The sequence below is a fragment of the Hypanus sabinus genome, chromosome 10 (assembly GCF_030144855.1).
Source record: "Hypanus sabinus isolate sHypSab1 chromosome 10, sHypSab1.hap1, whole genome shotgun sequence".
Taxonomy (NCBI): Eukaryota; Metazoa; Chordata; class Chondrichthyes; order Myliobatiformes; family Dasyatidae; genus Hypanus; species Hypanus sabinus.
The window spans coordinates 113,155,035-113,182,887 of NC_082715.1; the positions used below are offsets into that span (position 1 = coordinate 113,155,035).

At 39.4% G+C, this 27,853-nt stretch overlaps 1 protein-coding gene across 13 annotated transcripts in view; it reads left to right on the forward strand.

Moving 5' to 3' along the window:
- Positions 1–27,853, forward strand: part of disp1 (dispatched homolog 1 (Drosophila)) — a 476,889-nt gene that overhangs the window by 286,377 nt on the left and 162,659 nt on the right. For 2 of the 13 annotated variants that reach the window (XM_059982663.1, XM_059982666.1), the window contains one exon: positions 10,630–10,721. The exons of 8 other annotated variants lie outside the window; for them this stretch is intronic. The gene's annotated coding sequence lies outside the window, so the exon portion shown is untranslated. Of the gene's footprint in view, positions 1–7,341; positions 7,360–10,629; positions 10,722–18,611; positions 18,634–18,681; positions 18,774–27,853 lie in introns of those variants that run through there. 3 more of the 13 variants (XM_059982665.1, XM_059982671.1, XM_059982669.1) reach the window with 3 other exon arrangements.

Consider the following 27,853-nt stretch of genomic DNA (forward strand, 5'->3'; position numbering starts at 1 on the left):
AAGTAGGGTTAATATTTTAGTCTGAAGACCTAACATGGAGATTGTGGGGAGAAAAAAGTTTAAGTTGAAAAGAAGTGAGGGGAGGATTGCATAAAACAGATGGAATATTCATTGTAAGGTAAGGCTAGACTTACTGAGAAGATTTCCAGAAATGCCTGATTAATAGTTTACTGAGAACAATTAAAGAGTAAACACCATCTTCATGCTGTGAGATTCAGGTTACTCTCTGCAATGTGAGCCTGCGTTTATTCAAGGATGCAGGTTTTGCAGAGAGGTAAATTCTCTTTATAATGCACTTCAGCTTTCTAAGGCTGATCATAGAAATTGATCATTTTTTGCATCAGTGCACAGTGGGCAAAGAGATTGGGTAGAATCAAATAACTTATTACTGACTTATTTGATATGAAAATTGTTAATTTGTGCAGCAGTATAGTGTAAAGACGGACATTGCTATAAATAACAAAATAAATAAATAGCGCAAAAAATAGTGCTCATGGAATTATCAAAAAATTGATGGCACAGGAGAAGAAGCTGTTCCTAAATCATTGAGTATGGGTCTTCAGACCCCTATACTTCCAATCTGATGGTTGTGGCAAGAAGAGGGTACTTAGTAGTGGAAGCCGCCTTCTTGAGGCTCCACCTCTTGAAGATATTCTCAGTCATGGACGGAATTGTGCCTGTGATGGAGCTGGCTGAGCCTAAATCATCTGCAGTCTTTTGGAAAGTTAATACTATTGTAAACATGGTCTTTTAACATTTGAGTAGTTTTATTACAGTGGTGGTGTTTCATTCAGGATTCGTGTGTGAACTGCAACTTGTAAAACTTTATGCCACAGGCAGATAGAAATTTCTGCAGTTAATTTGACAGTCTTAAGTTTTATAAAGGCCCTAATTTTTAAAATATTCCTAATTTTAATGCAGTATAACTTGCCTATACACCCCAGTAAGTAGTTAACACTTCAACATCATGCATCTTGGTATTGTTATGTCTTTCATCTGGATACGAACTGGATGCAAATCATTTTAAGTAAACTGGTCTTGCACTGCAGAACAGTCATAGTTTTTTTCAGAGTACTGTAGTTAGTGATTTTCATGCTACAAATTTTACAGTAAAAAAAAGTAGTGGAAACGTGAGTGCAGTTTTTTGATTCAGAGCCACCTGCACTTAACTTGCAGTTTAGGTTTTTGAAAATAAAAGAAAAGTCATCTGTATATCTATGCCATATGCAGTAGAAGAAATACAAGGAAGCTTGGTGCTCTTAAACCTTGTACATGGTAGTGATGTCAAAAATTCCATTTTGATCTGCTGTGTGGAGGCTGTCATTTAGTAGATGGATGTTGAACACAAGAGATAATAGGGTTAAGTCATATATCCACTCAAGCAGATCATGGGCAATGTTTTATTGCCTATAATCCTTAACATTCATGCCATCCAAAATCTATCTCAGTCTCGATTATGTTCAGTTATTCGGCACAGCTCCAGTGCACTCTGGGTTGAGATTTCCAGTGATACACAGCATACCAAGAAAAAATATTCTCTTTATCTTCAAATAAATTGCTTATTATGAAACCAGATTTTGCTCATTTGTTGCCAATCTCAAGTTATCTGGAGACGATGACGAGCTGCCTTCCCAATGGTGAAGGTGTTCCCACGTTACTATTGAGTAGAGAGTTCCAGGGTTTAGGCCAGTTGATGGAGCAGAGTTGGGGTAGTTGAGTGGGAAAAGGAAAACCCAAGTTGGGTTAATGTGAGGAATCCACAGGACATGGGAATCCTGTGCACCAGCTGCTCATTTGTTGAGGCATTGTCTGAGTAGTCTGTGATATATTTTGTAGATGGTGCATGCTTCAGCCACTGTTCACTGCTGTTAAAAAGAATATTGGGTGTACTTAAGGCAGAAATTGAAAGGTTACCGATGGATGTGAGAGTTGAGGATTACGGGACAGGATAATGGTGTTGGAAAAAAATGAGCTCTGTTTGAATGGTAGAGCAGCTTCGATGGGCTGAATGCCCTAAGGCTGCTCCTATATATTATAGTCTAAATGTTTAGGATGCCTAATGAGGTGCCAGTCAAGAAGGCACGAGGTCTGCTTCTTAAGAAACTGGGGGCTATTCCAGCACACTCCAGACTTGTGCCTTGCAGATGGTGAGATGGGATACCAAGAAGTAAATTATCTTTGAACTGACCTTGTAGCCGCAGTATTTGTGTGGCTGGTATAGTTATGTTTCTGGTCACTAATGACCCCCTCCCTCAGAATGCTGATAATATAATTGGTTATGGTATACTATCTCTTTTTAGCCATATTCTGATGAATAAGCTAGATTTTCTTTCTGTAATCTATTTTTTTATTGGTTCATCAAACAAACATTTCCATAAGATGTATTTCAGACATTGTGCATATATATATATCATATCATCATATATATCACAAATCTCCACAAAGTATTTATCTGAGGTATACACTAATAGAAGAGAGTGGAGAGAAAAAACGAGCAAAAGGAAAGAACTATGTACAAGTAGGGTGTAATCTTTTTTTTTACAACAGATTCATTGATTTGTGAGAATAAAATCAGGCCAATGAGGCATTATGTAGTTAAACCATTTTTCCCAGTATGAATCAAATTGTTCCAGCTTATGATTAACAGATGCTGTTATCTTCTCCATTTTGTAAATGTCCATTGTAATTTCCATCCATATATTTAAAGTTGGGCTCTCCTGTGATAACCATTTCCTAGTAAGAGTCTTTTTACCAGCCACCAACAGTATATTCATTAAATATTTATCTCTTTACAACCATTCTTGAGGTATATATCCAAAATATATAGTCTTACTCTCCAAGGGTATTTCACATTTAAAGATGTCTTGTAGGGCATTGTGTATCCCCCTCCAATAGTTTTTGATAACAGGGTAGTCCCAAAAAATATGATAATGATTTGCATTTTGATTTCCACAATTTCTCCAGCAAATGGAGGTTACCAGCATAATGGGATTTCTGAGAGGGTGTAATAAAATATCTTATCAATATTTTTAAATCCAAACTCCCTCCATTTCTGTGAATTGGTACACTTCCATTGATATCTCCATATTGTTATCCATTCTTCCTCAGATATAATTATCCCTCCTTCCTTCTCCCATTTTGTTTTAATGTATGAAGTTGAATGTGTTTTAAGATTTGACAACCCCTTATACATGCTTGAAATGATTCTACTACCATTATCTGAATTATATGCTTTTCTAAAGAGCTCTATGAAGCATGTATTTGGCTTGGTTACATTTTTAAGCGTCTTAATAACATATTGCCGCATCTGTAAATATCGATAAAAATCTTGTTTTTCTAATAAGTGCTTCTCTTTAAGCATTTCAAAACTGAACAGTGTTCCTTCTTTCATTATGTTCCAAAGAACTGTTATTCCTTTAGCTGTCCAGTCTTTACATCTAGCATCCAATTTATTTGGTGTAAAATCAGAGTCATATGCACACCATTTAAGAATTGCAATATCTCCCTCTAGTTTATATTCTTTTATAATAATTCTCCATATTTTAAGAGTCCATTTCACCCACGGGTTATCAATAGTATTTATGTAACTTTGCAGGTTGTTATCAGCCAACATTGCCTTATGGGGATGGGAAGTACACGCTCCTCAATGTTTTGCCATTGAGCATCATATGATGGGTTGCACCAACATATCACAGCTCTCACTGTGCTGCAAAATAATAATCTCTAAGAGAAGGCAAGCCCCATCCCCCCCTTTTCCTTTGCTAATTGTGAAGTTTCGAGACAAACTCTTTACCCTGCCAAATATACCTTGATAGCATCTTGTTCCATTCATTGAATTGATTTTGATTAATCTCTATTGGTAGCGTCTGAAAGAGATATAACATTCTGGGCAGTATATTCATTTTAATAGACTCAATCCTTGAACTGAGACTGAAAAAAGGAATAAGGCTCTATCTTGCCACATCTTCCTTAATTTTTTTATATAAAGGCTGATAATTACATTCTGATAATTTTGCCAAATCTTTTGGCTTAATGATGCCCAAATATTTGAAAGACTCTGTGTGCCATGCCCAGGGGTATTGACTTTCAATTTGTCTTGGTAGGCTATAGAAATATGAAAGTAATTGGGTTTTATCTATGTTGCTCTTGTATCCTGATAACTGACCATATTGTTCAAAGGATTGCATCAATTTAGGTAAAGAGTATGTTGGTTGCCCTAGATAGATCAAAATGTCATCCGCGTAACAAGCCAATTTATGCTCTGTCCCTTTAATAGTAATTCCCCTGATATCTTCATTTTGTCTGATGCATTGAGCTAATCGTTCCAGATATAACGCGAAGAGTAGCGGTGACCATGCACAACCCTGTCTCGTGCCCCTTTCTAGGGTAAGACTATGTGATAAATATCCATTGATTTTAATCCTAGCAGTAGGATTGTCATATAGTGTCTGCATAGTTTTAATAATTGTGTCTTGGAAACCAAATCTATGTAAAACTCTGTAAAGAAAATTCCAATTAACCGAATCAAATGCTTTTTCAGCGTCCATGCTTATCACTATTGCTTCGATTTTATTTTTTTTATATATGATCCATAATGTGAAGTGTCCTTCGTATATTGTCTTGAGTCTGGTGTAGTCGTATTAAACCTGTTTGATCATTACGTATCAGTATGGGTAGAAACTCCTCTAATCGTTTGGCCATGATGGAGGTAAATAACCTATAATCTACTTTAAGAACGGATATTGGTCTAAATGACCCGCATTCCATTTTATCCTTGCCTTCTTTCGGTATAGCTGAGATTATCGCTTCCTTCCAACTGGGTGGCATTTGTGTCTTTTTTAGAGTCCAGTTCAGTGTGGGGAATAAAACAGGAATTAACTCATTTTTAAATTCTTTGTACCACTCTGCCGTATACCCATCTGATCCTGGAGAGTTGCTTAATTTAAGCCTACTAATTGCAGCTTTTAATTCAACTTCAGTTATGTCAGCAGTCATCCTTCTATTTTGTTCTTCGCTTAAAGTGGGTAACTTTAGAGAATTCAAGAAGGTGTCACTTTGGGTTATGCTTCCCCCTGGAACTTTGGAATATAGAGTTTTGTAAAACACTTCAAAGCTTCTTGAATTTCACTTAGCTTATTTTTTTTATCATTTTCATCCCTAGGTCCCTAATTCTGTGAATTGTATATTCTGCTATCTTTTTTTTTCAGTTTCCACGCCAGTATTTTCATAGATTTCGATCCACTTTCATAATGTCTCTGTTTCAGAAACATTAAGTTTTTCCTGATTTCTTGTGTAGCCAAATTATTTATTTCATTCCTAATTCTTTTAATTTCCCCTAATGTATCCTGTGCCAAATTCAATTTGTGTTTTTTTTCTAGTTCCCTCAGCCTATTTTGTAATTCCTCTAATGTTTTATTCCTTATTTTTTTCTTATATGAAGATATCTCTATAATTTTCCCTTTTAAGACCGCCTTCAGAGTATCCCATAAAATGGGAGGTGAAACTGCTCCATTATCATTAAATTCTAAGTAGAGACCAATTTCTTTTTTAATTTGTTCCTTAAAGTACGGATCATTGAGTAGACTTGAATTTAGTTTCCAAATAGTATTCTTTGATTGTAGGTCAAAGTCAACAGATAAATATATAGGTTCATGGTCACTTACATCTATTGTCCCAATTCCACAGGTGTTTATTTTGTCTTTGTCTTTTCCAAATGTTATGTAATAGTCTATTCTTGTATATACAGAATGAGGAGCAGAATAATGAGCGTAATCCCTTCTGACAGGGAAAAGGTCTCTCCATTTATCAATTAAACCAACATCCTCAATAAGTGTATTAACTTTCTTATGTAAAGATTTTGTTTCATAGGTCTTTCTATTGGAAGAGTCTAAGTTTGGTTGTAATTGTAAATTTAAGTCTCCCCCACATATTACGAGACCTTCTGTTTCCATTACCATAATATCAGTAATTTTCTGAAAAAAACCAATATCACTTCCCAGGGGTGAGTATATATTCAATAGAGTAACTGAATTGCCGTCTATATTCCCCCTTACCAGAATATATCTGCCTTCTTTATCTCCCATTTCGAATATTTTTTCAAAATTTAGCTTACTTGAGATAAGAATAGCAACTCCTCTCCTCTGTCCTGATTTATATGAGAAAAACAGATTAGTGAAGCCCGTTCTCTTTAGTTTTTTATGCTCATTATCACTAAAATGAGTTTCCTTTAAATGTACTACATGGGCTTGTTCTTTTTTCATTTTGGATAAAATTCTCTTGTGCTTGATTGGATTTAATAGCCCATTTACATTAAAAGAAATGAATTTTACCTTGTCCTTAGCCATCTGTATTTATCTGTCAATGTATCATTGAAATTAGAATAAAATTTAATCAATCTACTCCCTGAACAAATAAGAACCAAGAAACTTGAATAATAACAAAAATGGCAACGAATGTGTGATTCCAAGGCTGAGGTCTCTAGTAAATGACCCTGCGTTGAGCTAGAGGAAATGTCTAGCTGTGGGGGATAACCCCTCCTATTTGTGAGTTGAGGGCCCCCATTGCAGTATTCATAAAAGTCAGTGAACAAATCCATTACACAGAAAAGATTTCCCTGTGTACTCCTCCTATGTATATATATGCATACACACATACACACACACACACACACACACACACACATATATATATATATATATTCTCATTTTGGTGGGGAAAAAGGAGTAAGTGAGCGAATAAAGAGTAACAACTAAGTAATATAAAATCCACATTATAATAAGTATTTCTCGAGATAGGTATATCACCGTGTACTTTTGCTTCTGTTTAGCTTCTCAACATTTTTAAAGTTAGCCAAACCTTATGGCTCTTTTGAAGGGGGTGAGGACTGTCTTTGGGAAACTCCCAGTCTCTTCCTGATTTGTTTCTTTTGGCCTCCTCCCATCTCCTGCCTTCTTGTTTCTCGCACCATTTCCCAAGTGGAGCGGGACAATTCCTCAGCCAGGCTTTCTTTTGTTTTGGTCATGCTGACGGACGACCCTCTGGCCTTCATGTCTGTAGTCGCCTCTTCCACTGTCTGATACAACTGAGTCCCGTTGTCATAAAACACTCGAAGTTTAGCAGGGTACGGAGTTTGAAATCTAATCTTATTTTGCTTTAGTACTCGCTTTACTTCGGAGTATTCTTTGCATTTCTGGAGGACTGCGGGTAATCTTGGTCGAAATATATTAATTTATCCTCTAAAAACACTCTCTTCTTACCCCAGGCCCTTCGGAGAATCTCTGCCTTGGTGCCGTACCAAAGGAATTTAATTATAATTGAGCGTCGCTTTCTATCCTGGGTCGATTTCGGGACTAACGCGCGGTGAGTTCTCTCAATTTCCAGCTCCATAGCCGGGGGAAGATCCAGCACGTCCCGCAGTAACTTCCCGACAAACTCCGTCATAGACGGGCCCTCCGCTCCTTCAGGAACGTTGTAGATTCTGATATTTTTCCGCCGTGATCTTCCCTCCAGGTCAAGCAGTTTACTTTCTTGGTGATGTATTATTTTTATTGTCTTGCTCAGTATCCATTCCACGTTTTGAACGCGATCTTCCACCTTCTTAATGCGAGTCTCTGTCACTGCTATTTTTTGATTAACGCTGGCGAGCTCTGCCTTAATATCACGGAGCTGCTGCTTTATATCTTTCTGGACCTCCATTATTTCTTTCAGGATTTCGAAGACATTCACCGCTTCGAATGAACAAGGCCCAGCAGCCGCCTCGCTCGCACGCGGTCGGGTCGGAGAGCCGCTCACTGCATTCCTCTTGGACGCAGGCTCTGCAGTGTCGCTTTTTTTATTTCCATTTCTTTTCCCCATTATTGCCCCTCTTTCCAGTTCAAATATTTTTTGAAAAATATTATATTTGACGGGTTAATGGGGCTTAATACGCGTTTTTCCGGAGGAGCTAGTGACTTAAGCTGCCATTCTCAATGATGATGTCACCAGAAACAGTCAAGCATAAGCTAGATTCTGAGGAAAGGTCATTGTACTGTTTCTCTCTTGACAGATGCTACCTGAGTTCTAGCATATCTGCAGCATTTTGGATAGGCTAGGTTTGTTTTCTTTGAACACAAGGGGCTCGGGACATTTAAATGAGGTGTATAAAATTGTGAAGCATAAGTACATTAAATAGGAAGCAGCAATTTCCCTTACCAGAGGGATCAAAAGCTTGGGAAAATAAGACTTAAAATAATTGGTAGAAAGGTTAGAGGGGAGCTGAGGAATTTTTTTTTACCAAAGGCTAGTAAGGTCTGGAGCTTATTACCCAAAAGGGTGGTGGAAGAAGAAACCCCTGCCATATTTGACTAGTATCTGAGGAACTGTATCTTGCAAGGCTGTGGATCTGCTGCTAGAAGCTGGGGTCAAGCCGGTGAGCCTTTTTTCACTGGCAAAGGCTTGGGGAAATGCTTTCTTATATCATCAGTTTATTCATGACTTTCTGATTCTTCATTTGATTGTCCCAGAACAAATTAAAAATTATCCCTTGGGCCAAGGTTTGGATAATCTACCATAATATCTTTTTACATGGTGTGATGCCAAATTTTATTGATAACCTCCGAAGAGTCACACTGGAATATTTAACGATGTTAACAATGCTGTAAATGCAAGTTTTGCTGTGTTTATTCATTACTGGAAACATTTATGTGATATTACCAGTGAATAGAACCTTTTAATGCTGAGCAAGAACAATTAATTCTTAAATAAAACTCAAGTGCAGTATTAATATCATGTGATGAAGCTCTCCAAGTCAGCACAATTTCTTCAGTATTCACAAGAAAGGTTTCTTGATTCATCAGGGCATAGAATGCTACAGAACTTCAGCTGGTATGTGGGATAGGTATTTCTTTGGTGAACTGAAATGCCCATTTTTGAGTGCTTTGGCTCTGATTTCATTGGTCCAGATAGCCAAAGTTTAACTGCAGGGAGGGAAGGGATCTATGTTTAATCCACTATAGAATAATATATCTGCAGATCTGGTACTGTACGTGGATGATGCAGAGCCTCGGGAGAGGAGAAGTAAGAAATCTATTGTGAGAGACCTGGGAAGGGAGAGGAATGACAATCATATGGGGTTCTGAGGAAATTGAGGTGTTTCTCCATCTAGCAAACAAAGTTGAGAGGCATTCAAATATTAGTGTTTTGATGTGCTGGATAGGGTGATTCCCCCCTCCCCATCATCATGAGGCTGGTAAGCAGATGTTGATCCAGATGATGAGGAAATATCCAAAAGGTGGGCTGAAAGTGTGAAGGGAATGCAGTATATTTGATAATTTTAAAAATTATTTAAAATTTAAATATTCAATGGGGAGAATTTGTGGGGAACGCAATAATATAGGAAATAGAAGTAGGAGGCAATTCAGCCAATCATGCTTTGCTGTTCAGGAAGGTCACAGCTGATCTTTTAACCCAGATTTTAACCCTATTCTAATGCCATGTTGCTTGATTCCCAATTCAGCTAAAAATGTATGGTCTCAGTCAGCAACTACTTTCACAGTCTTCATGGGCAGAGATTTCCTAACACTCTCTGGGTGAATAAACATATACTCTTTTCCATCATAAATAGCTGGTCTCTTGTTTTGAATTTATGACCCCAGGTTATGTACTTCCTGCACCTTCCCTGCATCTGTCCTGTCATACTCCATACTAACATTGTATGCTTCGAAAGCAAAGGCCACTCACACAACAATCCATTGTCCTAGGAATCAGTCCAGTGAACCTTCACTGCATTCTCAAGAGAATGGAATCATGTGCTGAAATGTTTCAGTAGCTACATAGTTGAGAGATGCTGTAATAAGCTTTAGACATAGTTATTGAACGTGAAAATTTTCATTTCTGTTTATCCACTGATTATGGAATAATCATCCTTCATTCAAAGGTTAACATGTGTTTTTGTAAATACTGTGGATTCTGGTTAATTGGATGATCAGTTAATAGGAACAGTTATTAACTTGGGTCAACTTTTCAAGAACAAAAACTGATTGAGAAAATAGCCAGGATTCTCTTTCTTTATTTTGGATGCTATGCTACTTAATTGGGACAGGAGATTGAACAGTTCCTAACTAGTGTCAATCATATGCATTTCTGTGGCTATTAGACACTATACAATGCCTAAAGTGAACAGTTTTTAAATAATATCAGTTGCATGTGCTTATGGTATTCCATTTGTACCAGTAGATGCCAATTCAAAATACAGTGATTTTTGATCATTTTTTTTATTATTTTGACTTTTAAAAAATTTCAGACCCTTGCCAAAATGACACAAAAAGATTTGACACCAGCAGAAAAACTTACCCTAATTACACTGATTTTATTCATTTACAGTCAATCAAAAGAACATGGCAGCTTATTCTAGATTAATTCCTCTGTCAATAACTATTAGGAATTATTACACATATAGTATTATAGTAGTATTGGTAGTTTTCTAATTTGTTCTGTATTTCATTTACCAAGTGTAAATGCATAATTTGTTACTTGGTTAAGCAGTAGTCTGTCTTTTTTTAACTATTTCCATGAAACTTTGTCTAATTGGGTCAAAACGTACTGGTCCTGATGTGACCCAATTAACTGAAATCCACTGTATTTCCTTTTTAGACTTTGTAAATGTATTGAATGGAACTGGAAATTAATTTGAAAGTTCGTCCAACCTCTGATGGCACATGCCCTCTCATTCAGGCAACATCCTGGTAAACCTTTTTTGCACTCTCTTCAAAACCTCGACATTCTTCTTATAATGGGGTGACCAGAGCTAAATGCAATACTCCAGGTGCAGCAGAAATAGAGTTTTATAAAGCAGTAACATAACTTCATGACTTTTGATCTTGTATAAGAAGTATCTAGACAGACAAATAACTGAGTTGCTAACCTGTAGAGTAGAGGATTACAATCCAAGTGCAGGTAAATGGAATCAACGAAAAATAAAATAGGTAGAGACATGAGAAACTACAGATGCTGGAATGTGGAGCAACAAATAAGCTGCTGAATTGACCCTCTTTGAGTTCCTTCAGCAGATGATGTGTTCCTGAAAGTAGATAGGTATTTGATGTATAGGCAGTTAGTGCAGAGCACCTGTGTGGCCTTTCCTCACAATAATAAGTACACTGCTTTGGATACTGTTGTGGAGGATGACCTTCTAGGGGAATGCCACAGAGACCATGTTACTGGGAATGGGCATAGGTCCATGGTACAGAAAGGAGTGAGAGAGAAGAGCGGAGTGGGAGTGATAGGGGACTCAATAGTCATGGGATCGGACAGGAGATTCTGTGGATGCGGACAGGACACCCAAATGGTATGTTTTCTCCCTGGTGTCAGGGTTATGGATGTCTCAGATCATGTCCACAGCATTTTGGAGAAGAAGGGAGAGCATCCAGATGTCTTGGTACATATTGGGACCAATCACATAGGAAGGAAAGCAAAGAGGTCCTGAAAAGAGAACTTAGAAAACCAGGTAGAAAACTGAGAAGCGAGACATTCAGAGTCATAGTTTCTGGATTGCCTCCTGTACCAAGTGCCATTAAGGGTAGAAACAGGATGATTTGGCAGATTAATGCATGGCTGAGATGCTGGTGCAGTGGGCAGGGCTTCAGGTTCTTGGATCATTGGGATCTCTTCGTGGGGGGGGCGGTTATGACCTGTTCAAAAGTGGTGCTTTGCACCTGACCCAATGGGGGACCAATATTCTCGCAGGAAAGTTTGTTAGAACTGTTGGGGAGGGTTTAAACTAATTTGGCAGGGGGTTGGGAACTGGAGTGAAGGGACTCAGGATAGGCCAGATGGTTAAAAATCAAAGATGGCATGCAGTCAGACAGTCAGGAAGGGCAGGCAAATAGTAGGACAAAATTGCAGCCACCAGCCAGATATTAGGGATGCAGAATCACAAAGGGTAGCAAATACAGTACTCAAAGTGTTAAATCTCAATGCATGAAGTATAAGAAATAAGGTAGATGATCTTGTTGCACTATTACAGATTGACAGGGATGATGATGTGACCCTCACTGAATCGTGGCTGAAGGACAGTTGTAGATGAGAGCTGAATGTAAAAGGTTACACTTTGTATCAGAGGGATAGGAAGGTAGGCAGAGGGGGTGGTGTGGCTCTGCTGGTAAAGAATGGGATCAAATCAGTAGAAAGATGTGACACAGGATCAGAAGATGTTGAAACCTTGTGGGTTGAGTTAAGAACTGTGAGTTCCACCTGGGCTCAGGTAGGTGTAAGAGATTGGATGACATGACTTCAATGATGTTTTTGTGGTTATTCAATAGTCAAGTAAAATTTTAAAGACAAATTAACTGTTCAGTAAATAAAGGGGTGTGCAATCTAGCTACCATACTTTTTATTTTACAATAGAGCTTAAATAGCACATTATTCTAGAAAGCTACTAAATATGATGTAGAAAGACTTTTCTTACCTTACAATTAATCTCTACTTCAGACTTTTCAAATGATTATATGCGTAGGTCAGATACTCAACATCTGCTTCCCTGATGGACGTTACCGATGTCTCACAAAGAGCCATAAAGTAATATACTATAGAAGCAAACTCTTCTGTCCAACTAGTCCATACCAACTATGGTGCCTGCCAAGGTAGCCCCATTTGCCTGCATTTGGCCATATCCTCATCAACTTTTGTTATCCATATACTTATCCAAATGTTATTGTACCTGCCCAACCACTTTCTCTAGCAGCCTATCCTATATATACACCAGCTTCTGCGTGAAGTTGCCCTTAAAGTTCCTTTTAAACCTTTCACTTCTCACCTTAAACCTATACCCTGTAGTCTTTAGTTCCCTTTCCCTGGGGAGAACAGACTGTGTGTATTCACCTGATTTTACACACCTCTTTAAAGTCACATTTCCATTTCCTGCATTCCTAGCCCGCCCAAACTTTCCCTAGTGGGAAAATTAATATAAGAATTATCAAGTCTGTGGTTTTCAAATAAGATGGCAACTGATTTGAATTCTGTTCAATACAATGTTAGCTGCACTCAACCACTAATGCTGCTTCAGAACTCCTGACAAACTGGAGGAAAGATCAATTGGCTTTTCTGCTACAGATTTTTAAAAAAGCAAGAGTCTGCTGATGGGGACACAGGGAAGGAGGACTGGAACTCTGGAGCAAAACAAAATGGTGGAGGAAATCAGCAGGTCAGACAGTATCTATGGAGGGAAGTCGACAGTCAATGCTAGAAACGCTCAGCAGGTTAGACAGTATCTGTGGAGAGAGCAATAGAACCAATGTTCTCATCAGAAAAGCTCTAAAGCAGGTGTTGCTTTCACTGCTGCCTGAACTGCTGAATATTTTTCCTGCCAGTCATCGACTAGACAAACCTCTTGAGTTCAGTATCAGAAATAGAAAAGGACGAAGTTGCAGTCCTCCTTTACCATGTGAAGAAAATGTGTGAAATTAGTATGAAATTAGTTTTCATACATTAGTATGAAAAACAGGCAGAATTTTTAAGGTATGTTCAGAAAAGCTTTTTAAACCAATACCTATATATTCCTACTTGAGAAGGGGCAGTAGTGGACCTATTTTTAGGGATTAGATCTGGGCACCCAATGACAAGAAGCAAGAGAGTGTTTTGGAAATGATGATCATAGCTATATGTTTTGAGGAAATCACAGAAAAAAATAAAGATAGTCTAATAATTAAGGTCCTGCAGTGGAGGGTAGGCTGATTTTTATAACATGGGGCTGGACCTGGCAAATTTACATTAGTAACACTACTTGTAGGTGGGTGGGAATTGTTAAAAGTGTAATAGTGCGAGTTCATGGCCAACATCTTTCCATGAGGGTGAAAAGTATTGAGAGCAATCCAAGGATCCATGGATCCCAAAGGATATAGAGGCTCAATAAAGCAGAAAAAGGAAGCTTTTGGGTGGTATAGAAAACTGAAAACAGCTGAGGCTCTTCAGGAGTGTAGAAGGTTTAGGGGGATATTTAAAATAAAGAAAGTAGGAGGACAAAGAGGAGGCGTGAAATATCACTGGCAGACCAGATTAAAGAAGCCCCAAAGTATTTTGTATAAAGGGAAAGAAAATGACCAAGAAAAACAAGTGCCATTGGAGATCAAAATGTCAATCTCTGTAGAGCCAGAGAATGTAAGTGAGGCCTTCAATAAATACTTCTCATCTACTGCTCATCTGGAGTCACTAAGGTGAAGGGCATTATTGTTGGAGAATTAAGGAAGAAGGATAGTAAATTTCTAGAACATTTTATCTCTGAAAATGGGAGCGTATTAAGTATCTTAGCAAGCTTATTTTAGCTCCCTTTCTTCCATGGTCCACTGTCATCTCCTATAAGATTCCTTCTTTATCCCTTTACCTCTCTCATCTATCCATTCCCAGATTCTTCTTCATTCTGTCTTCTTCACCCACCCACTTTCCCCCTCACCTGCTATCACCTATTACCTGCTAGCTTGTATTTCCTAAGCTCCTGTGACCACCTTGTTCTGGCTTCCTTTTCAGTCCTACTGAAGGATCTCGGCCCAAAATGTTGACTGTTTATTCCCCTCCATTGATGCTGTCTGACTGAGTTCCTGCTGAGTTCTTCCAGTGCTTTGTGTGTGTTGTTCAAGTTTTCCAGCATCTACAGAACCTCTGGTGTTTACACTAGCAACTTTACTTTTTAGGAAGTGAAGAAGATTAGGTTTGTCACTGAGCACTCTATCAAACTTCTACAGATACAGATGAAAGTATCCTGTCTTATTGCATCTTGTGACAACTTGAATGCACTGAAATGTAAGAAGCAGCAGAGAGAGTGGACTTGGCCCAATAGATCACAGAAGCATCCTTCTCCATGATCGATAGCATCTACAGGAGGTGCTGCCTCAAAAAGGTATCATCTGTGGTAAAAGATCCCCACTATTCAGGCCATGCATCTTTGCACAGCTGCCATCAAGACAGGAAGTATAGCAGTCTGATAGCCAGAATATTAGGTTCAAGAATAGCTTCTATTCAGTTCTTGAGCCAATATGCAAAGCCCTAATCACTACAGTTTTGCAAACCTACAGTATGACCACTTTGACCAGTTTGCACTAAAATTGACTTTTATTTTTCTAATTGTGTTTTTTGTTTAAAAACTGGTATGATTTATATTTTACTTGTGAATGATGTCATGTGTGTTTGATGCTGCTGCAAGTAAATTTTTCATTGCACCTGTGCATGTGGTAATAAATTCGACTTAAATCTTTCAGTGCGTTAATGCAGATTAATATGAAAGAAATAATGTTTTACTGCAAGAATTTGGAAACACCAGTGTTAGATTACAATTGTCATTATCTTCTGATGTGCCAAGATTCACTTTGAGCATTGGGAACTTGATTTCTTTGTCTGTACATACTTAATATTGAGCAATATCATCACTTGAAATTGTTTCATCATTCAGGATGCTGCTCTCCACCCTGTACAATTTTTCTTTCCTTTCCTGATGCCAATCACCCATTGCCTCAACCTGTGCCTGCTTTGAACCAGTGCAATGAGTGCTGATCTCCTATTCAGAGCCAAGACAAGTCCTTGCCGCACTGAAGTACAGTAGCTTTTGGCTGGTCAAAGAAATTGGCCTCAGTTACATAGAGTGAAAATAAAAGAAAAAGTTTTCTATCCTTTTTGCTGGCTGCTCATCTATGTCGCAAATGACACACTTGCTGGTCTGTTTAGTTACCCAGAGTTTCATGTTGATATGCTCAATGGTGGGGATGGCTTTACCTGTGATGAAGTGGGCCGTATCCACTACATTTTGTAGCAGTTTCAGTTCAAGAGCATTGGTGTTTTCATACCAGGCTGTGATACAGCCAGTCAATATACTCTACTATTTATCTATAAAAGTATGTCAAAGTTTTAGATGACATGCCAATGCTGAATCTTCACAAACTCCTAGGGGAGTAGAGGCGCCACTGTGCTTTCCTCATAATTTTTGTGTACTTTTGTGCTGGGCACAGGACAGATTCTCTGAGATGATAACACTAGGGAATTTAAAGTTGTTGACACTCTCTACCTCTGATCCTGTGGCGAGGGCTGAAGTCTCCTGAAGTCAATAATCAGCTCCTTGATTTTACTGACATTGAAGTCGTTGTTATGGCACTACTCAGCCAGATGTTCCTTCACCCTCCTATACGTCATCACCTTTGATTTGGCCTGTGACAGTGATGTCGTCAGCAAACTTGAATATGGCATTGGAGCTGTACTTTGCCACACAGTCATAATTTTAAAGCGGGTGGAGCAGTGGGTTATGCACACAGCCTTGTGGTGCACCTGGAAATTGTGGACAAGATGTTGTTGCCAGTCCAAACTGACTTTGGTCTGCAAATGAGGAAATTGAGGATCCAATTGCATAAGGAGGTATTGAAGCAAAGGTCTTGGAGCTTATTGATGAGATTTGAGGAGAGGATAGTATTGAATGCTGAGCTGTAGTCAATAAAGTACATCCTGGTGTATGCATCTTTGAGTGCAGAGCCTATGAGGTGGCATCTGCTGTGGACCTGTTGCTCTGGTCAAAAGTGACTTCTCAGACAGGAGTGGATGTGTTTCATCCCCAGTCTCTCAAAACACTTCATCACTGTGGCTGTAAGTGTTACTGGATGATAGGCATTGAGGCAGGTTACCACATTACTCTTAGGAACAGGTCTTTAATACTTGGCCAGGTACCTCATCTGCACCAGATGCTTTTCGTGGGTTCAACCTCCTGAAGGCTACTCATATGTCGGCCTCAGAGACTGAAATCACAGGATTATCGGGGATTGTGGGAGTTGGTGATGGTTCCGCCATGTTTTGATGGTCAAAGTGAACATAGAAGCTATTGAGTTCATTCTGAAGCGAAGCTCTGTTGTCACCTATGTTGCTTGGTTTAATTTTATAAGAGGTAATAATATTCAAGGTAATACTGTCTGAATAATAGAGTTTTATAGGAACTAGGCTTGCATTTTCACCCAGTGGGCATGCTGTATGTAAAACCTGGGCAGTGAATACTAGAATGTGATTTTAAGGCAGGAATCATTGCTTGTTATTTTTATTCCCTTGTATCTCAACCAGTATACACTGAGGTTATTTTTATGAGGTTACCTACCTAGACTAAGATCACCCAGCTCACTAAATGGTCAAGCTTAGAATATATGGTTGAGTCTTTTGAAAAGGAGAGAATTTACAGACGGGGTTAAGAGACAACTTCCCCACCTCAGATACCAAACTATCTTAGACCCAAATAATGTGTTTTTAGTGTGGTCATTGTCGTAGGTCTCATAAATTGGAGTGGGATATATTGGTAAATGGCTTCTAGCCAAAAATGATTCTCCACACTGACATATTTTGTTAGAAACCATTTACATTTAATAGTCTTACTGTAAATAAGATCTCCCTCAAATTTACTTTAACCTGAAAACTTGTTGTTGGTCTTTAAGCCGTTCACATGCAGACAGTCAGCAATTTGACTATTGCGTAAAGAAAAGTAGGAGTGGTTGCTGAATCATTACCATTTTTGGAAATTTTTTGAATAATTAATTTTGTACATAACTGCGCTATTTGTGGTTTTAAATGAGGAAAGATGCATATATGATGTTTTACTTCTTGAACTTGATTTGAGTCCAGTCAACTTTGGGATAAATAATTCCTCCATTACCCAAAATAATGAAGAAGAGACTTGCATTTCAGTTGCAACTTCCCTGTTTCAGATATCAAAATATTTTAGGGGCATTATATTTTTGTAGTATGGTCGTTGTTCTAAGCCTCATAATTGGAGTAAGATATAATGGCAAATTGTTTATTCTTATACAGTGAACAATTTTGTTTTGCATACCATCTATACAGATCATTTCATTACATCAGCAGCATATCGAGGTAATACATGGGAAAAGCAATAACAGAATACAGAATAAAGCGTTACAGTTACAGAAAAGAACAGTACAGGCTGACAATAAGATGCAAAGCCAATGAGGTAGATTGTGAGATTAAGAGTCCTGTTTGTTGCACAAGAGTTCAATAGTTTTAACGCAGCAAGATGGAAGCTTTCCTTGAGCCTGGTGGAATGTACTTTCAGGCTTTTGCATCTTCTGCCTGATGTCAGGTAATCTTACAATGATAGAGTGAAAATCGGTGTCGAGTGTGTTATGGAAGCTTATAGTTTGTTGTGGGCATAACCCTATATAGACAGCTGCCTCTAACTTGTTAATAATCAGCGTCCACATGGTGTGGAAAATAGAACAACTAGCAGACTGCTGATGTATGTTGTGAAAGGAAAACACAAACTACCTCTCTCTATCTTACAATCTACTCTTTCCTTTCAGCACTTTATACCTCACTCCTGTCTCAGTTACCTTTTTTCTCTCTTTCCTGCCTCATGCACCTCTTGCCCCTTTTCTGCATTCCTTTTCCCCTCTCCTCTTTCCCTTTCCCGCTCATGCCTGTTAATTTTGCACCATCCGCATGGCCCTTTATAAAGCCAGCTGTTCACATTCATCTCAACACTTGCAGCCGAGTTGCCGATGAACTCAGCTGTCATTTACATGAGGAGTTGCCTTGCTCTGGAAGTTACAGCCCTGTGTATAACCTGTCCAACCCCAAAGCGATCAGCACATGCTTGTCATTCAGACTTCAACTCCCTTGTGTTGCCAGGTCAGCTCTTGTTTTTTTTTTGCTGTGTAATTAGAGTTCTCTTTTATGTTCCTGTGTACTGTACAGTGCTGCCTGTACCTTCAGAAGAGCTGGGAGCGAGACGGCTAATTTGCTGAATTTGCTTTGAGAAAGAAAGGAAAGTAAGTCATAGAGCTCACCATATATGGCGCACAGAAAGTTGGAACTAACTGCTGTTAGTGTTTGCTTTTGATAAACAATGCACTGTGCACACTAGCTATCAGTAGCAGCAGCAAACCGTGTGGAGGGTAATTTCAGTGCTGTAGATCGTATTTCTTGCCCTGTAGGCTTGGCAGTAAAAAGCTGTAAAAGAGTTCAGTTTTTGAGGAGGCATTTGCTAGTAATATTCTGCAGTCATTTTTCTAGTCCTTAGATGACTCGCTGAAGTAAAGCCTGTGTCTCTGTCGTCTGGTGTTATGGTTTGCAGTTTCTAATGTATTAGATCATTGACTGTGTACAGTGAACTGAAAGATATTGTAAATGTTGTGAATTTGAATCTCTCTTTAATCCAAGGCAAATCTACTGCTGAGTTGATACCTTTTTTTTAAGGCTGACAGAACTTGCTTTAAGTAGTACACTTCAGAAAGCCTTGTCTAATAAAGTGACTTGGCTCATTTACTTAATGGGAGAGAGGTTGTATTTCCCCGGGATTTGCCACTTTTCTTTGTTAAATGTATGTTCCAGTGTAATGGTTTATTTCATTACCGATCTCAATAACCTAAGAACCCTTACTGCTTGAACATATCTCAGAGTGATTTATCTAAGTTAGAGTGGGTCCATTAAGTTCCGGGATTGCAACAGAGAATCTTGGAGGTCAGCTGCGGGGCCATAGCCTGTTTGAAAGAATCTAGTGTTTCATTGGTCTCTCTCTGTTTGACCTGAGCACTCTTGCCTCGATTTTGCCTTGTCCTTCCTTGCTGTTACTGCATCTGTCTTTTGCTTCACCAGCTCTTTCAACTCAATGTCTCCCTCTTTGGGTATCAATCTCTCTTGCTCGTGTTCTTCCTAAGGATATTCTTTCTCTCATCTGCTTCTCGCTCTGCATTCCTCTCCCCCCACCCCAATCTCAGACCCAGTCTCTGTATCTGTGTACACTTTCTATACTTTGTGTGTGTGTGTGTGTATCTTACACTCCAAGCATTTTCTAAGAGTCTGTACTTCATGAAGCAGTGTGATGTACATTTTACACCAGCAATGGCAACAAGTCTCACAGAATACTCATCTAATTGAAATGAAAACAGGTTGAAATTAGACTCAAGTGAAAAGTTAAGGCAAGACGAGCGAGAATTTAAAAAATAACTTGGATCTTGGATGACGTCCCTAGGTGAAACCCACCAGGTGGCTGTAATCAACTGCAGAATCCCTGCAGAAAGTGGTGGAAATTCCTGAGTCATATGGGTGTGAAGAGTTCTGCAGTCCTTCCACACCCTTTTTCATCTCAACACTTGCGTTGCCCTTCTCCCAGTCTCGCTTTTCCCACCAATCTCACCTTCTCATCACCTGGTTACTTGTCCTCCCTAACATCCCCCCACAATCCCATATCCTTGCTTGACTTCTTGCTGCAGACTTCCTACCTCCCTCCTCCACGCTGTCCAGTATTTTCCTTTCAAGCTAAAACACAGATTTGATTTCACCTGAACACACTCCTTACTTTGCCTCTTTCCATTCTCTTTACATATCTTGTGCTGTGGTTTCAATTTGCTGAAAAAAATTGCTGAGTTGTTATCTAATTGAATCAAACGTTAGAAATAAGTCCAGTGTTTGAAATGCAGAAGTACATAATTTCAAAGTCAAATTCTTGTCTAATGCAGAGATGCAATGGAAAAACCAGCAGTGGCATCACAGGCATATAGCATCATATAAGTGCCATTTACTAGAAAAGCATAAAATTATACACTGCTTTTACAAGAAATAAAGACACAATTGGAACAAAAAGAAAGTCAATTGTGCCAAGTGATCAAGGTGTTGCCAAGCTGTAGTGACTCAGGTTGTGTTGGTTGGTTCGGGAACCAAATGGTTGAAGGGAAGGAGCTGTTGTTGAGCCTGGTGGCATGGGACTTCAGGCTTCTGTCCCTCCTGCCTGTTGGGAGCTAAGAAAAGCTGCTATGTCCTTTGCCCAGTAGCACACACATCTACCAAAATAAAGTGCTTCAAGAGGTTGGCTATGGTTAGAATTAACTCTTGCTGAAGCAAAGATCTGTTCTTTCTGCAGTTTGCCTTCCTCCACCACAGCTCAACAGCAGACACAATCTCATTGCCTCTCCACTCAGCCTCTCGACAGCTGTTGCAGGCTACTGTTAATCAGTTAGAGCTGTTAGTCTCCCAGTGCATCAAGAAATCCATAGCAGAATGCTGCCAACTGGCATGCTCCACACTGTAGGAGTACATGTTGAAGCATGGTGCAGTCACTGCAAGGGCTTGGTAGGAAAGGACCACAGTATAAAGTACTTCCCCTACTGGGCAGGAGACTGTCAGGTGAGGAAACCCTTTGATTATTGTAGTCGCGTACCACTAGAGGGGCCCACATGAGTGACAATGGTGCAGTTAGTTTAAAAAAATGTCATTTAACCCTAATCACATTGTCTATGAATGTAGGATTGAAAAGACTGCGCTGTTTATTCTTGTAAATATTTTTAATTATGAGTAAAGTGTATTTTATAAAGAAAATTACATCTGGACATTCAACTTCCTTATTGGAAGACCACAGTCTTATTGGAAGATCAGTAATAATGACTTTTCCTCATTGATGATCAGGTCAGCCACACCTCAAGACCGTGAGCTTAGCCCAGTGCTCGATTCTCTCTGTACACATGACTCTGTGGCTAGATGTAGCTCAAACTCCACCTGTAAGTTTACTGTTGTTGGTGGAATCTCAGATTGTGAACAGGAGGCTTACAAGAGTGCGGTGGATTTATTGGCTGAATGGTGTCCCAACAACAGCCTCATACTCAACATCAACAAAACCAAGGTACTGATTGTGGACTTCAGAGAGAAAAGTCTGGAGAACACACAGCTGTCTTCGTGAAGGGTGAGCAGCTTCAAGTTCCAAGATGTCAACATGTCAGAAGATTTGTCAAAGCCCGTCTTGTTAGTGCAAGCCAGTGACTCTACTTCATTAGGAGTTTGAGGAGATCTGCTATGTCTCCAAACACTTCCAAATTTCTATAGGTGTATGGTGTCAAGCATTGCAATTGATTGCATCACGGTCTGGTGTGTAGCATCCAATGCACAGGATTGCAAGTGGCTCCAGAGGGCGTAGACTCAGCTAGCTCCTTCGTTGGCACAACCCCTCCCACTATCAAGGACATTTTCAAGAGGCATTGCTGCCATTGTGGAAGGGGTACAGGATCCATGTGCCTATGCCCAGTTCTGGTACACTTCTCCAGTTAGTCCACTTCACCATTCTTTTCCCCACAGCCTGATTTTGCCTTTAAAATACTGAGTAAATTCTATTTTAAACATTACTGCTGAAACTAGTTCCTCCTTCCTATCAAGCATAGGGTTCTAGGGCACATTAGTTTTTAAGAAAAATCCAAAATTGCTCTCCTTGTAAAACAATGGTGTCTTGTTATGAACCCTCCTGCCACTGGGATGGTTTGTTATTTTTTGATGTTGAGTACCTTTCTTTGGAAAAGAACCTTGATTTCTGCAATCTTTTCACATAATTGTTCCAAATTCCTGACGCCATTCTGGTAAACAGATGGTCGGCATTTCAAAGCTTGAAATGTCAATTGTCCATTTCCTCCATAGATGCTGCCTGAACCGCTGAATTCCTCCTGCATTTTGTGTGCTGCTCCAGATTTCTAGCATCTGCAGTCTCTCTTCTGGTGGAAAGAAGTCCTCTCCATTTCTCTTAAACCTTAACGTCCCTCCCAAACATTAGGAAGGAGCTTCCGATCAAGATGGCGACTGCATACAACACCTTCTGGTAGATCATGAAACCCTGTATTTCACTTTTTATGTCTTTTATGTTTATTTTTCATCTTGGATGTGATTCTGAAACTGTGATTTGCTGTTTGGAGATTGTTTGGGTGTTCCAGCATTCTGCAGTCTCTGAGAGGATTCCAGGAGACAGAGGCAGCAGGAGCAAATCTCATGGCAAGCAGGCTGTGAGATGATGTTTGATTCCATTTGGTTGATTAAAGTGACAAGGGAGATTGAAACATTGAGGCAAAGCAGAAGGTGAGTGTCGGCTGCCTGCCTTTTAATCGGTCCACTACTGGAGAGGAGAGAGCCTGCTGCTATGTCCAGAGAATATTACCCAGGTTTTCTGCACTTTGGGCATGGACTTGGACTATAGAATTTTTTCAGTCTTGAAGATTTTTATATTCTGTGTTTCACCTGCTCTTTCTCGTCTTTTTGTGCATAGGGGGAGGATTTGTGGATTGATGTGCCTGTTCTGTTGCGTTTGTTTTTCTTTTGCACAGGGAGGGTGAATTTGGGGATTGATGATTGTGATGCTGTTCTTTTCTTCTGGGTTTCATGGCTACCTGGAGCATATGAATTTCAGAGTTGTACACTTTGATAATAAATGAACCTTTGACCCTTTGAACCAAATAAGTGGCCATAATGCTCCAGCTGAAGTTATTTATGGAGATCAGCATATCTTCCTTTTTTTTTTGTACAGCTACTCTGCTTTTTAAGCAGCCTGTTCATCTTATAGTATAACTTTCCAGAACTCATGTGCTTACTGAATCTTTCAATTCCTACAATCCCTATGAAAATGCAACATGGTGACTTTCTCGTTCTTTCTCCCACAACAGATGACTGTATACTTTCTAAATTTTATCCATTTTACCATTGTCCTGAAATTTGTTATTGGAGGTAGCTTTAATTTTGAGATTTTGTCATCTCTAAACTTAAAAAAGTTACCAGTATTTGGACTGGTCTAAATCATTAATACATAATATAGTATTCTTACTGCACTGACAAAGGTTGTTTATTTCTTTTCTTCCTCTTGGATAGCCAAATATATCCATACTGCCAACAATTCTAAGGGAGGCAGATAGATGGAACCCACAGGATTGTAAAGAAACGATTTAGACTGGGTTCAGACTGTGCAAGTGTGATTGGGTGTCTAGCTCTGATCACATAGCTGCAGAGACCTCTACATATCCAGGCTCTGGTTCTGTTCTCCTTCAAATACCTATGAGGGTTTTTCTCTGCATTAAATATTTTCATGCTAATCCCTTGCAAACTAACTTTTGTAGGCATTTGCTCAACTCCCATTCCTCCGATTCCAGAGAGTGCTTTTGTTTCAGAAATTTGCGACTAGGGATCAAGGTAGGAGTGTTGCATTGACTTGTGAAAGAGCTGATCTCAAAAATTGTGCCGAACTTATCCATGTCCAGTAATATAAAGAGATGTTTATGTCCATGTTTATAGTATACTACTGTAGAACATCTTCATTTAACTTTGCTCATTGCCCTTGTATGACTGAGCTTCAAGCAGAAGCAGTTCTGTACAATAGTAGATTATGCTCAAGCATGCTTGTGCCATGAGATTTGACTGCATAAAAGTTTCATTACACCAACAGCAAGCTGATGGCAACACTTTAACAAGCACCTACCAGGGAAGACGTGAGTCAGACAGCAAGTCTGGTGGATGAACTGGACCTACAGTTTTATGTCAGAAAGAAATTCTGTCATTACTTATTAGTAGGAATCATGACAACTGAACCTGACCCTAGTTTAGGCAGAAGCATCAGTTTCACATCTGCTGTTTGAGCTGCTGAATAAAGATTAAGAATAATAACTGGTGCTGCTTTCCCCCTCTTCCTCTCAAATCCACAAGCACAAGTAATAATCCAGCTAAACTCAGATTGAAGATGTGAACTTGTTTTTTTCCCAACAACTAGGTGGAGGAGTAGACACATCAGTGATATATAAGAGGCATTTAGGCAAGCACATGAACATGAAAGAATGGAAAGATATGGCTCATGTGCAGGTAGTTGGGATTAGCTTTATTTGGCATCATGGTCAGCACAGACATCACAGCACAGACAAAGAGCCTGGTACTAAACTGTAATGTTCCATGTTCCCTTCCCATCTGGTCTCAAGGAACAGCAGGGTCAGGGTATAGAAGTTTTATCAGATCCAAGTAGGATTAACAATACGATTAACAGGCTTAGGATGGAACTGAATATTTGTAGCTCGGGTTGAGGCATTTGATGTTGCAATGTTCACTGAGCTTGCAGACATTTCAACATTGGTCAAGGTGACAACCTCAGTACGCACTGATGACGTCGCCTCAACTGGTGGTGAAACATCTGCAAGCCAATTGCCAAGCTTGGTAAACGTCACAACATCAAACATTTCACAGGTCACATTCAACTAAAGCTGCTCTTAGATGGAGAGATCCTTGCTGTGAATTGATTGGAACCAGAACATACAATGAGGGTATGGTGAAAGAATCATTTTAAATGCTCTCACTATCCAGAGTTACCCTGGCTTCTGTTTCCCTTTTGCATTGAGAAACAAAATTAGCATCAACATTGGAGGTAATATTGCATAAAGTGAGATGCTAATTATTTAATTGATAATTGGTTTATTATTGTCACATTTACTGAGGTACAGTGAAAAATTTTGCTTTGCATACCATCTTTACAGATCATTTCATAACATCAGTACACCTAGGTAGTACAAAGAGAGAAACAGTGACAGGATGTAGAGTATAGTATGAGTTCTACAGGATCTGTGCAGACAGACAGCAAGATGCAAGGCCATTACAAGGTAGATTGTGAGGTCAAGATTCCATCTTATCATACGAGGGACAACTTAGTATTCTGATAACAGCAGGATACAAGCTGTCTTTGAACCTGGTGGCATCTGCTTTTAGGCTTTTGTATCTTCTTCCAGACTGGAGGAGGGAGAAGAGGGAATGTCTGGAATGGGAGGGGGTTTGATTATGTTGGCTGCTGTACTAAGGCAGCAACAAGTGTAGGTAGAGTCCATGGATGGAGACTGTAAGCTGTGCAGGCTAAAGTTCTCAGTGTGCTGGCTGGTGCCAGTTTTGTACTTCCAGCGACACATCACACAATGTTACCTGAAAGGCCCTGGAAAAGATGAAAGGGAACAGAAAAGGCATAATTCATTCTTGGGTAGGAATGAGGTTAGTAATGGGTGCAGTCAGTGGGGGGGGGGGGGTTAATCTGTAAATCAGATTAGATTAGATTAGGTTCAACTTTATTGTCATTGTGCTGAGTATAGATACAAAGCCAAATGAAATGCGGTTAGCATCTAAAGAGAAATGCAAAGAATAGTATTATTTACAAAATAACTGCGAATAAAAAGTAAGTGCTACAGCACACAAATATAAAAGTACTGAGACATTACAATATGGGTGCAATACTGCTTAGCGCTGTGATGTGAGGTTCAGCAGGGTCACAGCCTCAGGGAAGAAGCTCTTCCTGTGCCTGCTGGTGCGGGAGCGGAGGCTCCTGGAGCGCCTACCAGATGGGAGGAGAGTAAAAAGTCTGATCTGCTTTTAATATATTTGCATTCACTCACTGCCCACGAAACAGCCTTTCTCACTTACCTTCTTAGGATTTCTGTTCCTTGTATATGAATACAGATTCATGAGAATGTTGCCAAGACTGGATGGCTTGAGTTATTAAGAGGGACTGGATGGGCAGGGACTGTTTTCCCTGGAATGAAGGTGGCTGAGAGGGTAATATCATAGAAGGTTGTAAAGTTATGAAGGGAAATGATATGATGGGCACAGTATTTTTCCCAGGGTAAGGGAGTGTAAAACTAGAGGACATAGTTTAAGGTGAGAAGAAAAAGATTTAAAGGGGATCTGAAGGCTGAGTTTTCACACAGAGGGCAGTAGGTACATGGAAAAAACTACCAGGTAGAGGCAGGTACAATTACATCTGAAAGACATTTAAATAAGTACATGGATAAGAAAGAGTTTAGAGTGGTATTGGTCAAATGCAGGCAAATGGGATCAGCATAGTTAGGCATCTTGGTGGGATAGAAGAGCTGAGCCAAAGAGCCTGTTTCTGTGTTGTATAATTATAAATCTACATGAAATTTTTGATAATAAACTCACTATGTACACATTTGTGCTCTGTTCCTTCCCTACAGTCTTTGTTCTCTTTTGTGTTCATTTGTTACAGCCCTGTCCGCTACTCACCCTGCAGTAATACTAAAGTTATTAACTTTCTCTAGTGTTGAATGACTGAGGTCCTTTAACATCTGCTGGACGATGCTGAGGATGTTCTACAAGTCTGTGGTGGCCAGTGCTATCATGTTTGCTGTTGTGTGCTGGGGCAGCAGGCTGAGGGTAGCAGACACCAACAGAATCAACAAACTCGTTCGTAAGGCCAGTGATGTTGTGGGGGTGGAACTGGACTGTCTGACGGTGGTGTCTGAAAAGAGGATGCTGTCCAAGTTGCATGCCATCTTGGACAATGACTCCCATCCACTCCATAATGTACTGGTTAGGCACAGGAGTACATTCAGCCAGAGACTCATTCCACAGAGATGTAACACTGAGCGTCATAGGAAGTCATTCCTGCCTGTGGCCATCAAACTTTACAACTCCTCCCTCGGAGTGTCCGACACCCTGAGCCAATAGGCTGGTCCTGGACTTATTTCCACTTGGCATGATTAACTTATTATTATTTAATTATTTATGGTTTTATATTGCTATATTTCTATACTATTCTTGGTTGGTGCGACTGTAACAAAACCCAATTTTCCTTGGGATCAATAAAGTATGTCTGTCTGTATTTCTAACATTGAAGATTTCTATCTTTTGTTTGTTGAGGTATGTGGATATTTCTTTGTGATCTATATTAACTTTCCTGCAGATACTTCTGATGTGTATCAGGCTCCTGAACATGGAAAAGGATTGAGAGGTTATATGCACATTTCCAAGATGCTACAAATTGTGGAAAAGCTGGGTTGGAGAACTTAATGGAAAGCTATTTTTGTTAAATTTCCTGACATCAGTTAATTTACTGTGGGAATTAATTAGATATTTTAAGCAATTGTTGATGGTGGAAGGGTCCCAATGGCATCTCTCTGGATAATAAAATCCTGACGCAGTGTTTCAGCCACAACATTGGGATTGGTTTTCAGTGCAGGCTATGTCATTACTGCAAGTTCCATTTCTGATAGAGTGAATGGACAGTTTTGTGCTTACCAGTCTCATCAATGCTCCTTGGCAGTCTTGTGTCTGATGCTCCATTTATAGT